A 12,658-nucleotide genomic window follows, 5' to 3' on the forward strand; every position below is an offset into this window, starting at 1 on the left:
GATAAATGTAACTATGCAAAAACTGAATATTTAAAAGTCGAAAGACACTATCCCCTCCACCCAGGATGTGTACGTTGAGATTGAAGCCTCTGGGAGCAAATTCCAATCCAGCCCAGGGGAGCAGAGATTTGGGACTGACTTCCCCTCAGACCCCTGCGGGTCAGCGGTGCACCTGGTACAGACTGGGAAACCTGAGCAGGCAAATATAGGGTGCCAGGAATAATGATACCGACTCACGTTGACACATCTCCCACCGCTCCAATCCCCAAATTTGCCATGCTGCAACTCTGCCCTCTCCCCAAGTGCCTCGGATTTAAAACCCTGCGGAAAAGATGATTCTCCTATCACAGACTGGGGAATCTAAGTGGGCTACGGTGTGGTAAAGGACTCTGTTCTCTTACCCTCCCCCAACCCCACCCCGCCATAGCTACCCCGCACCTGCCCCCTCCCCCCAAATCCCAGCTGCTCTCTTGGGTAGAGCGAGAGAGGGCATGTCTAGCAACACGCGGCAAATGCCTGGGGTAGGAGACGAGTGAGACTCGCGCAGTGACGTAGGAAACACATAGCCCCCAGATTAGACGGCGGGAGACGGCACACTGGACCCTCATGGGGACGCGCTGGACGAAAGCTCGCCAGTTAGACAAAGAGAAATCGTCGGAGAGAGGATCTGATCCTGGACCTGAAAAGCCCTTGGTTCCCATAGCAATGTCTCAGTGTCCACTGGTTCACAGATGTCTTTCCCAGGGGCCCTTTGTTGTTGGGAGGGCTTGTCCCTGCCGGTCACTCACAGCAATGGCCTAGCGTCCCAGGCCTCCAATTGGCTCCTTTGTTGTTGAGAGGCCCCGCCTTCACCAGTTATTTACAGCCCGGCGGTACCTCCCACCAGGTCTCCCATTGGACCCTGATGCGGCAGACAAAAACTTCTTCCTAAAAGCCTCCGGTGTTTGGGTGTCTGCCGTCTCTAAAAAAGCACCACCAACACCGCCCTTCACTCCGAGGTGTCACTGTCCCTCCAGACCGCACCCAGTGGTGGGTGGAATCGGTGCACTTGGCCGGACCCCGAATACAAACTGACTCACTGACCTTACACAATCTCCACCACTGACACACAGATCCTGATCAATGATCCCACAGGTCTGGCCTTCACGTAGCCCCTTCATTGATTTCACAGACACCCCATCACTGATAATGCAGATTCTCCCATCCCTGACCCCACAGACTTTCCCATCCCTGACTCCGTAGAACACCATCTCTTACTCCACAGACCTATTAATAAGGGGGTTATATTCAAGGAGACTGTGTTGACCATTTTACACATCCATTTAGTGTGTGTGTGCTGAATAACTGATTTAGGTAGATTTTAGCATCTTGGTGGCCAATGCAGTTTCTTTGCCTTTTCTTTTTCTTTTTTCTTACTGTAGTAGCATCTTTAAAGACCTCACCCCAGTAAGTATGGAGTACAGTTTATTAGTGCCTATCCTTTATTGAATCCTTGTCATACGCATTTATTTTTAATCATAGAAATCACAATTCTTGTGTATAATTCAAGGACACTAAAGATGCAGATATAAGAATGAGGGTTTTTAAAATATTATTATCTGTTTTTGGCTTCTGCAGATCATAAGTTCATTCACTTGTCTCAGATCACTAAATATATACTTTGTTTCCTTAAAAAAATTCTGATGAAAACCTTAAAAAGAGTAAAATTCTTTAGGAACTAGTGGGAAAACTCCACGGAGATGTTTTAGAAATAATGGTAGAATAAAGTGGTCCTAGGGCATCTGAATGACACGAACTAAATTTTGATTTCTTTGTCAATTACCAAAAAAAAAAAAAATGTGGGCTTTGGAGGAAATACTATATAAAAAGATACACAGACACTGTTTTATTGAGATATAATTCACATACCGTACAAATCACCCACTGAAAGTGTAAAATTAAATGGCTTTTAGGGCGCAGGGCGCTCTCACTCGGTTGCAGTGCTCCGTGGCGCGGTGGGGCGGCCTCTAGGGCTCCCGGCCCTTCCTGGACTCGGCTTTGGGCTGACAATGCCCCGCGGCCACGTTAGGGCTTCCCTCTGCCATTTAGGGAGGGGCGCCGGTGCCCTCAGCTGCCTCTCGTGGACACGAAGGCTGACCTTCTTGTCTTGACCACGAAACCAAGAATAACCAGATGACATGAGTTAGTCCCTCCTTTCAGAGGAGTGACCTGCCATCGCTAGAAACCGCAGGACTGTTCCTACAGTAACTTGGACCCAACCCCAGGAGACACTGAGTGAAAGAAAGCAAAGTGCGGAAAAACACACTGACAAGCTGATCCTAATATTCACTAGGAAATGCAAGGGACCCAGAATAGTCAAAATAACCTTGGAAAATAAGGACAAAGTTGGAGGACCTCACACTCCCCAATTTCAGAACTTACTGCAAAGTAACAGTAATCCAGACAATGTGGTACTGGCATCAGGATAGACATGTGGATTAATGGAACAGATTAGAGAGTCCAGAAATAAACCCATACACCTATAGGCAATTGATTTCAATTAGGGTGACAAGCTCATTTAATGGGATCAGAATATTCTTTTCAACAAATGGTACTGGGACCACTGCAAAAGAATGAAGTTGGATCCCTAACCATACCATATACAAAAGTTAATTCAAATTGATCAAAGACCCAAATGTAACCTCTAAAACTGTAAAACTTTTTTTTTTAATAAATTTATTTATTTATTTATTTATTTTTGGCTGCGTTGTGTCTTCGTTGCTGCACGCAGGCTTTCTCTAGTTGTGGCGAGCAGGGGCTACTCTTCGTTGAGGTGCGTGGGCTTCTCATTGCAGTGGCTTCTCTTGTTGCGGAGCACGGGCTCTAGGCGCACAGGCTTCAATAGTTGTGGCACGCGGGCTCAGTAGTTGTGGCTTGCGGGCTCTAGAGCCCAGGCTCAGTAGCTGTGGCACACGGGCTTAGTTGCTCCGTGGCATGTGGGATCTTCCCAGACGAGGGCTCAAACCCGTGTCCTCTGCATTGGCAGGTGGATTCTTAACCACTGTGCCACCAGGGAAGTCCCTGAAACTGTAAAACTTTTAGAAGAAAATGTGAGAACTCCCTGGCAGTCCAGTGGTTGGGACTCCACGCTTTCACTGCTGAGGGCCTGGGGTTCAGTCCCGGGTCGGGGAGCTGGGAACCTGCAAGCTGCACAGCCAACAAAACAAAACAAACAAAGAAGAAAACGTAGATGTAAATATTTATGACCTTAGAGTACACAATGATTTCTTAGCTATGACATCTAAACCACAAGCAACCAAGGAAAAAAATTAATGGGACTTCATCAAACTTTAAAACTTTCATGTGTCAAAGAACACCGTCAAGAAACTGAAAAAATCCACAGAATGGAAGAAAATATTTACAAGTCATATATCTGCTAAGTATGTATTACCCAGAATATATAAAAAACACAACTCAATAATAAGACAACTCAACTGAAAAATGGACAAAGGATTTGATTGGACGTTTCTTCAGAGAGGGTATACAAAAGTTCAATAAGCACATGAAAATATACACAATTTCATTAGTCACTAGGAAAATGCAAATCAAACGCACAATGAGAAACCACTTCATACCCACTAGGATGAGTACAGGAAAAGAAAAATGGGCAATAACAAGCATTGTCCAGGATATCAAGAAATCAGAACTCTCATACACTGCCGGTGGGAATGTAAAATGATGCAGCAGCTTTGGAAAATAGTTTGGGAGTTCCTCAAAAAAGTAAACGTAGAGTTACCGTATGACCAGCCAGGTTTATACCCAAGAGAGTTGAAAACATATGTTCACAAAAATGTGTACCTGAATATTAAGAGCAGCATGATTCCTAATAGCCAAAAAAGAGAACAAATATCCATCAACTGATGAATGGATAAACAATACGTGTCTCTCCATACAGTGGAATCTTTCTTGGCCATAGAGAGGAATGAGCACTGATGACACACTACAACATGGATGAACCTTGAAAACATTATTGCTCAGAAGCCAAAACACAAGGCCGCATATGTATGCAAATCATATGCATCCATATATGTAATATCCAGATACTGCATATATGCATTTATATGCAGTGTTCAGAATAGGCAAATCCATAGAGACAGAAAGTAGATCACTGGTCTCCAGGGCTAGGAAAAAGGGAATGGGGAGTGGCTACAAATGGCATGGAGTTTCTTTATGGGGTCATGAAAATGCCCAGGAGTAAGTGGTGGTATTTCCACAACCCTGTGAATATATTAAAAACCACTGAGTTGTACACTTTAAAATTGGTGAATGGTAAGTTTTGTGGAATATGAACTATATCTCAAATAAACAAAAAACAAGTAGGTTACAAAAAAAAATTAAATGGCTTTTAGTATATTCACAAAGTCATGCAAACATCACCACAATTTTAGAACATTTTCATTACCCCCAAAGAAATCCCAAATCCACTCTTCTATTTCCTCCCAACTCCCCTACTCCTGGACAACCACTAATCTACTTTCTGTCTCCATGTATTTATCTAGTCTGGACATTTCATGTAAGTGGAATCACATAATATGTGGTCTTTGTGACTGGCTTCTTTTACTTAGCACAGTGTTTTCTAAATTCATCCATGGTGTAGTGTCGACCTTAAAAATAAAATGGCCAGTTATTTTATGAGCAAAATGGGCTTATTCAGGAGAAGCAAAGAACTGCATTTCAGGACAAGCATGTTACAGGAAAAACTATAGGCAAGTACAACTGGCAAAGGAGAGGAACAGAAAAAGGAGGAGGCTGGGAGGGGCTGTTTTGAACTAAACCATTGGATGAAAGAGTTCATGGTGCAGCGTTTCTCATTGGCTGGACTTGTTGCTGGGCGAGGAGAATTCTTCCCCTTCAGGTCTGTACCACTTCCTCTTGGGGTGTGTAATTGAAATCAAGTGGTAGTGTGTGAGGTCTCCCCCTTCCGCCTCCATTTTATTTTATTTTATTTATTTATTTTTTTTTTTAAAGAGACTTTTTTTTTTTAATTTTTTTTTTATTTATTTATGGCTGTGTTGGGTCTTCGTTTCTGTGCGAGGGCTTTCTCTAGTTGTGGCAAGCGGGGGCCACTCTTCATCGCGGTGCGCGGGCCTCTCACTGTCGCGGCCTCTCTTGTTGCGGAGCACAGGCTCCAGACGCGCAGGCTCAGTAATTGTGGCTCACGGGCCCAGTTGCTCCGTGGCATGTGGGATCTTCCCAGACCAGGGCTCGAACCCGTGTCCCCTGCATTGGCAGGCAGATTCTCAACCACTGCGCCACCAGGGAAGCCCCCGCCTCCATTTTAAATGAGATTTCCTTTATTCTGTTTCACAGTAGCATGTATCAGTACTTCATTCCTTTTTATTGCTGAGTATTATTCATTTGTCTGGATATACCGCATTTTATTTATATATTCATCGGTTGATGGATAGTGGGTTGTTTCCACTTTGAGGCTATTATTAATGCTAAAAACACTCAGGTACAAGATTTTGTGTGGACATATGTTTTCATTTCTCTTGAGTATATGCCTAAAAGTGGAATTGCTGGGTCACTGTCACTTCTTGAGGCATCCATTTTCTGTCGTGAGCAGTTTGATTTTAACACCTTGGAGGGCACTGAGGTGGATAATCTGGGATGTGAGTCTCCCAATCCTTGGTGCTAGGAAGGATGTGGCCTGCATTTGATCCTACATATGTGGAGGGGGCACTGTACATAAGGATAAACTTAAGAGAGTTTATTGCTTGATTTTGAAACTCTGCCCAACAATTGTAAAGGAGATAGAAATGTTTGGATTCGAATAGAAGAAAAACATATTCCGGTTAAAATTCTCAGTTTTCACCAGCTTGTAATGTAGGGTTCTATATCGAAGAATGGCAAGGTTTTTATGCATATTTTCTGCATAATACTAAACTATATATACTATAATAATACTATTTTGGGAACAGTCTCCAAGTGGAAGAATGGGGCTCTGGACTCTGTGGGTGGAGATTAAAGTCGAGGGGCACCGTGGGTCTCTGGGGCGACCAAGAAAAAAAAAAAATGCAGCAAGGCCAACGACCCCTTTGAAATGGAAAAATTTTAAATACGCACACGAAAAGGAGTTTGCTGAAATTAAACCAGTCGGTTGTTGCTTATAAGCGCAGCGTTGCGCTCAGAACCTGAGGTAAGCTGTAGAACATTGAAATGGCTGTCATTTGAATTAAATGCAATGTCTGCTGCCTGCCCACTCTGTATTGATTGCTGGTTAGAAACGTGCAACCTGCCCCTGGGCTCGGTTTTGCATAGGGGAGCTTCACAGAAAGCGTCTGTTTGATTTCTTGCATTAATGTCTCCCCTGTCCATTTCCTTAATTTTATTACTTATGATTTATTAGCCCAGTGATGAGACCGGCTGTGTGCAAAGTCAGGTCTCGGAGTTAACGGCGTCGTAGCACCTGGACAAGGCCGGAGGGTCTCCAGCGCCGGGTGTAAATCTCAGAGAAGGAGCAAACAGCGCGAAGGGTTGATTGTAAAGTCCGGGTGGGGTGCCCAGCGCAGGAATTCTGAAGCTGAGCCTCGCAGGACACCTTTTGTTAATGTTTGTAGGCGGGTCGGCCGCAAACGCTTCTTATTGGCCAACGTGAGCGAAACCTCCCCTCCTTTGCACATCCATTGGCTAAGAGCTCTGTTTATACATATTTGAGGATACCTGCGTTCTTGCCTTCCTCCTTTGCGTTGCCTGGAAACAGTGTTCTGTCTATTAACAGTTGATCGTGTTTCCCATTGGCTACCATTTCCTTCGGAAGCCCGCCCTCACAAGAAGCCCCAACGAGCGCCGGGCCAATAAAAGCAGTCCTGGCGGACTGTACTAAACGTGGAAGCGAAGCTGTGGTTGTCCCGGCAGGGTACTGCTGGACAAGGGACGCGGCTGGGTGGGGGGCGCCGCGCGGCGGGAAGTCTTCCGGGTCCATGCATCGCGCCTGGGAAGTCGGCTCTCAAGGGGGGGAACCGGGGCTCCGGCTTGGAACCTGAGTGTTACCACCTTCCTTACCTTACCCTTTCCCTTTCCGACAGAACTTGGTGGGCGGCCTAGCCGCTTGGGCTGATCTACTTGGTTTCCCAGCCTCCGACTCTCAGGGTCTCGGGATTAAAAGTAAACACGGGGATTTTTTTTAAAGCCCACCCGGGTAAAACGCCCTTTTATTTTTCCGCAGGGTTGGTTGGTTTGTTTCAGAACGCCCTGCGGGGGCGGGGGCGGGCTGTTAGCCGACGGGTTCAGGTTTATTAAATAAAATTAATTCCTGGTTTAGAGTGTGTTAATACTGTAGCGCCCCAACCTTTAAAAAATCCCATTCTTGCTAGCTGTATTATTTAGTGGGATGTCTTGTGATAAGGAAGGCTGATTACAGTGGCTTTGGGATTTTGTTGCTGTTGTTGTCGTCACTGAAACAAAATTTTAGTTTTGGTTGTCCTAACGGCAACTTCTCAGGCTTCATAAAATCTTAATTTGAGAAATGGCTGTGAAAATCAGAGCAAGTTACTTTGGAATTTTTTTCTTTTAAAGGAAAATAAATTTCCGATTTTGGTATTTAATTGTTTATAATGATTCCCAGTTTCTTTAAAATCTTATTTTTTGGCAGATATATAGAGAATGGCTTTTGTGAAAGGTACAGCCAGCTAAGGAGGTTTGGGGATTTTGTTTTGTTTAAAGAATGTGACCCTGTAAATAACAAGGTCCTACTGTATAGCATAGGGGACTATATTCAATATCCTGAGATAAACCATAATGGAAAAGAATATAAAAAAGAATATATATGTATATATATATGACTTAACCACTTTGCTGTACAGCAGAAATCAACACAACATTGTAAATCAACTATATTTCAATTAAAAAAAATGCAATCCTGGTTTTGACTCTTTTAATAATGGTAATAACACCACCTTCCCAGCTCTTCTAAAACATTACTTGGTAGATCCCTTATTTTCATAGGACTTATTTCGTATGTTTGGATGAGAGACCTAATGTGGGCTTTTTATAAAGCAGCCCTTACACTCTTTATAGGCCTTGTCCTTAATCCTCAGCATCCCTCTGCTCCTGACATTGTACCTAAAACTAAATTGAGTTTTTGTTGTTATGTGAGAGTTGCAGAAATATCCAGCACTAACCACTGTCTCCCCCTGATATTTCTCCACATCTTTGTACTGAACCCATTACTCAAATGGGTGTCCCTTTTCTTGGATGCCTGGAAACCATGACTGTATAGCCTTCTGACCTCCCTGCTGAGTTATCATTCTTTTCTCTCCTCTCTCTTTTCTTGTCCAAACTTGAGTTTGTGACTCTCAGCTCCTTTATGACCAGCCTTTTGATGCCTTTGGCTCCCTCTAACTCAGGAGTCCTTACTCCCAGTTCCATGAGCCAAATTTTAGAGGACCATGAGAAAGTCCCATCTAAATTTTGGTAGTCCCATCTAACTGAAATGGAGTGTTTCCTTCTATCCTAAATGTAGGCTCCCTGGGTATGGAGCTTTGTTAGCAGTAGAGTCCATAGCAGTTTTTATGTCATAATACAGCATCTCCAAGTAGCCTTTATGGTTATCACTGCTTCCCAACGATGGTTCCTAATGACAACCTGCCACTCACTGTTGTTACTCCTGTGTTAAAGTGGTTGATCCAGGGACTATGTTGCATAAGAAGTTACACCCAAATTTAGTGGCTCAAATAAAATATTATGCTCATGGGTTCTGTAGGGATCAAGAATTAAGACAGGACACAAGCATGGCCAGCTCTTCTCTATTCTACAATGTCTGTGGCCTCAGCAGGGAAGACACAACAACTAGGGGCTGGAACCATCTGAAGGCTCATTCCCTTGTGTCTGGTGCCTGGGCTGGAATGTTTGGAAGCCTGGGCTCAGCTGGGACTATCCTGTGGAGTGCCTACACATGACTTCTCCATATGGCCTTGGCTTCCTCAGAGCCTGGCAGTCTCAGGGTAGTCAGACTTACTACAAGGCACAGGGCTCCAAAGGCGGGTGTTGCAGTGATCAAGGTGGAAGCTGCATGGTCTTTTATGACAGCTTTGTAAGTTACAGAGAATTATTTCTGTGCTCTGTTAGTTTCAGACAAGTCCAATCAGAATCAAGGAGACAGATGGTGGACCCCACCTCTCAATAGAAGGAGTGTCAAGCAATGTGCAGCCATTTAAAAAAAAACTTTTATACTGACACGCCTATTAATATATCAAAAAATTTTAAATATTGTGATAGCTGCATTTCTATGTAGTTGTTTGAAATCCTACAAATTTTATGGCATGCATTTTACAGCATTATTCTGAGAAGGATTCAAGGACTTTCTCAGATGTAAGAAGGGTCTAGGACATAGAACGGCTCAGGCTCCTTCCCAAGATTTGAAGTGCACAGTTTCAGCCCTGGTTTATTGGTCAGGGCGGGACTTTCTCATTTGTCTTGGACTCAGCGGTGATTTAGAAATCAGTCTGTGACCTTTCTCTTTTTTTGGTTTAATTTTTTTCTGTTTTTCTCACCTCAGTAGAGATTAGGAGATTCTTTTACAGCCCTGTTCTTCTATCTCGGATGCATTTGAAGCCAGTCTTTAGACTCATCTTACTGGTTTTGCCAAATGGCGTTTTCATCCTCGTGTATATTGCATTTTCTTTTATGACCATTCATCAGTTTAGAAGTGTGTTTACTTTCCTGAGTTTTCATTTTCTTATTTTTCTTCTGTCATGTCTAGCTCCCAGAGCAAATACCAACCAAAAAGAATAACTTAAGGGATGTGGAGAGATACTTTCATTTCACTTATCACCAAATAGGTTGATTTTTAGTAATTGAGCATTAGGCACAGGCCTGGGAGGCCAAAGGCCTCATTTAAATCCCAGATCCAGTCTTTATTAGCTATCTGACCTTGAACCCAGCAATGAACCTCTCTGTGCCTTTGATTCATCATGAGGAAAATGGTGGTATCCAGAGTTGCCAGGTTCACATTAATGACCCAGAAGAAGTGCCTGGTCTTCATCTGGTCCTTGCTCCTCGAACCTTTGCCCATTAATTGAAGAAATGCTGCTATGAACACTTCCTGGAGGTATGGCTGGCATTTATTCTTGAAACAGTTTACAGAAAAGCTCCTTCATGTTTTCAGCCTCTTCCTCTGCTTTCTGTCATTCCTAAACCATCTCACTCAACCTGGTGTGATCTTAATTGTGTGTGTTTGCACAGATGTAATTTTTGGCTTATATGTGTCTTCAAAGCCTGATTGCCCACTCCTGACCTCTACCAGTATATGGAGTTTCTCAGGACCTACTCCCCAGCCCATCCTTAGAGTCTCCTACCCACCTCCCACCCGCCAACTGCAACTTTATTGCTTAAACATTTCATGGTGGGCATTTCTTCCTGACACTGTATTATATTAAATTATATTGGGTTATTGTTCTCTGTGTATCTGTGCTGTGCTACACTTCATGGAAGCAGGTGGGCCTGGGTAAGAATTTGCTGTCTGCTCCTGAAGAAGGCTCATGAGTTGTTGTTGAACAGGGGAGAGACTGGGCTGATGTTACTTAAGGGCTTCCCCTCAAAAGGGAAAGGCTGAACCTTCTCAGGCAAATCTTGTTTTTTATTCTTTTAGGTCTGCATTTTGAACATATCTTGCTAGAGGTTGAAGAGGTAAGGCTAAGCTTTCAACATTCACACTGAGATAGGCCCAGTAGGTGACTTGGGCCACAGTTTGGGGTAGCAAAACTGGATAGTAGGAAAGTCTAAACATAACCCAGAGGGAAATGAGAAAAGGCCCTCAGAAATCAGGGGAAAAAATCCCAAAGTGTCTCTTTCCCTCTTTCCCCATGGTATAGCTGGAATGTGTATTCCCTTCCCTGTTCCACCTCCAAAAAGACGTGAGGCCACACACTGCAGTGCTAGTGAGGGACAGAGGAGCTGTGGGCATGAGAATTTGATCACTCACTCAAACTCACACCCAGATACATGTGTGTCACCTCCTGGTGTCCCCCCACTGGATAAGTGCTTCTCCAGGCCCAGCATATTTCAGTTGAGACATGCAGTCTGTGTAGTACCTGATGGTTTGGTTGTGACCTGGTGTCATAGTGATAATAGAGACAGTGACCCTAACAGTTTAATGACCCTTCATCCTGTGGGTAGGTAACTGGGAGATAGATACTGTAAGTATTGTAGTCTCTGTCTTAGTCACCTGTGATGGTTTTTTAATTTTTCACATACACTGTTGAGAATGTTTTAATAATTATAGATAATAGAGAAACTACTAATCACTCTAAAATCCTCCCATTTCTTGGTCTAGAGCTGGGACTGGACCTCCCAGCAACAAGGAACCCTGAAGGCCAGAGTAAAAAGGCAAGTACTTCCCTTTAAATCTTTCATCTGTTTTTTTTTTCTCCCCGTTTCTTCTCTTTCTTCTTCTTTTTTATTTATTTATTTTTTAATGCACATATTCTTAAGTACTTGGGGACTCTTAGCATGGTGGTAATTAAACTGGATTTGTACTTTTTTCATTGGAGAATTTAGCACGTTTTAAAATAATATATTTATTTATTTATTTATTATTTTTGCTGTGCCAGGTCTTAGTTGCAGCACGCAGGATCTTTGCTGCGGCATGCAGACTTCTTAGTTGTGGCATGCAGACTTCTTAGTTGCGGCATGCAGACTTCTTAATTGCGGCATGCGGGCTTCTTAGTTGCGGCATGCAAACTCTTAGTTGCGGCATGCATGTGGGATCTAGTTCTCCAACCAGGGATTGAACCCCAGCACCCTGCATTGGGAGCAAGGAGTCTTACCCACTGGACCACCAGGGAAGTCCCTTAGGCCATTTTTGCTTATTACTGTAACTAATATGTTCAGTTTTATTTTTATCATACTATTTCATGCATTCACTCATTCACATTACATTATTTTGTCTTCTGGACCATTTAAAAATATATATATTTATTTATTTGGCTGTGTCAGGTCTCCGTTGCAGCACATGGGATCTTCCGTTGCTGCGCTCTTTGTGGCGCATGGGCTCTTTGTGCGGCGCGGGGCTTCTCTCTAGTTGTGGCCTGAGGGTTTTCTCTTCTCTAGTTGTGGTGCAGGCTCCAGAGTGCATGGGCTCTATAGTTTGTGGCACGTGGGCTCTCTAGTTGAGGCGCCCGTGCTCAGTAGTTGTGCCACAGCATGTGGGGTCTTAGTTCCCCGAACAGGGATTGAACCCGTGTCCCCTGCACTGGAAGGCAGATTCTTTACCGTGGGACCACCAGGGAAGTCCCCTGGACCATATTTTCTTTGCTTTTATTTTCTCTTGTGATAGTTGACAGCATACAGCCAATATTTAGTTTTAATAAATGGTTAATTTTATACTTTTCAAAAACATCTTTGCTGGCACATTTTCTATAATTATTCAATTCAAAAATAATACAAGAACTTTGGACTCCTCATTTTAAAATGAGGAATTCATGAGGTATTTTAACTTTCCCTGCTCAACTTTTTAGGCCATGCCAATATCATCTGGGGTACACTGTGGGACACATGTTTATTAATGTTGACATTGTTTATAATATATAACCTGTTTTTCAGGAATCCCTTTAGACTTGGACATTCATTTACTTATATTTATGTCAATTATTTAGACAGTCTCTGGTTAATGGTGGCA

The sequence above is a fragment of the Eubalaena glacialis genome, chromosome 18, assembly GCF_028564815.1.
Source record: "Eubalaena glacialis isolate mEubGla1 chromosome 18, mEubGla1.1.hap2.+ XY, whole genome shotgun sequence".
Classification (NCBI taxonomy): Eukaryota; Metazoa; Chordata; class Mammalia; order Artiodactyla; family Balaenidae; genus Eubalaena; species Eubalaena glacialis.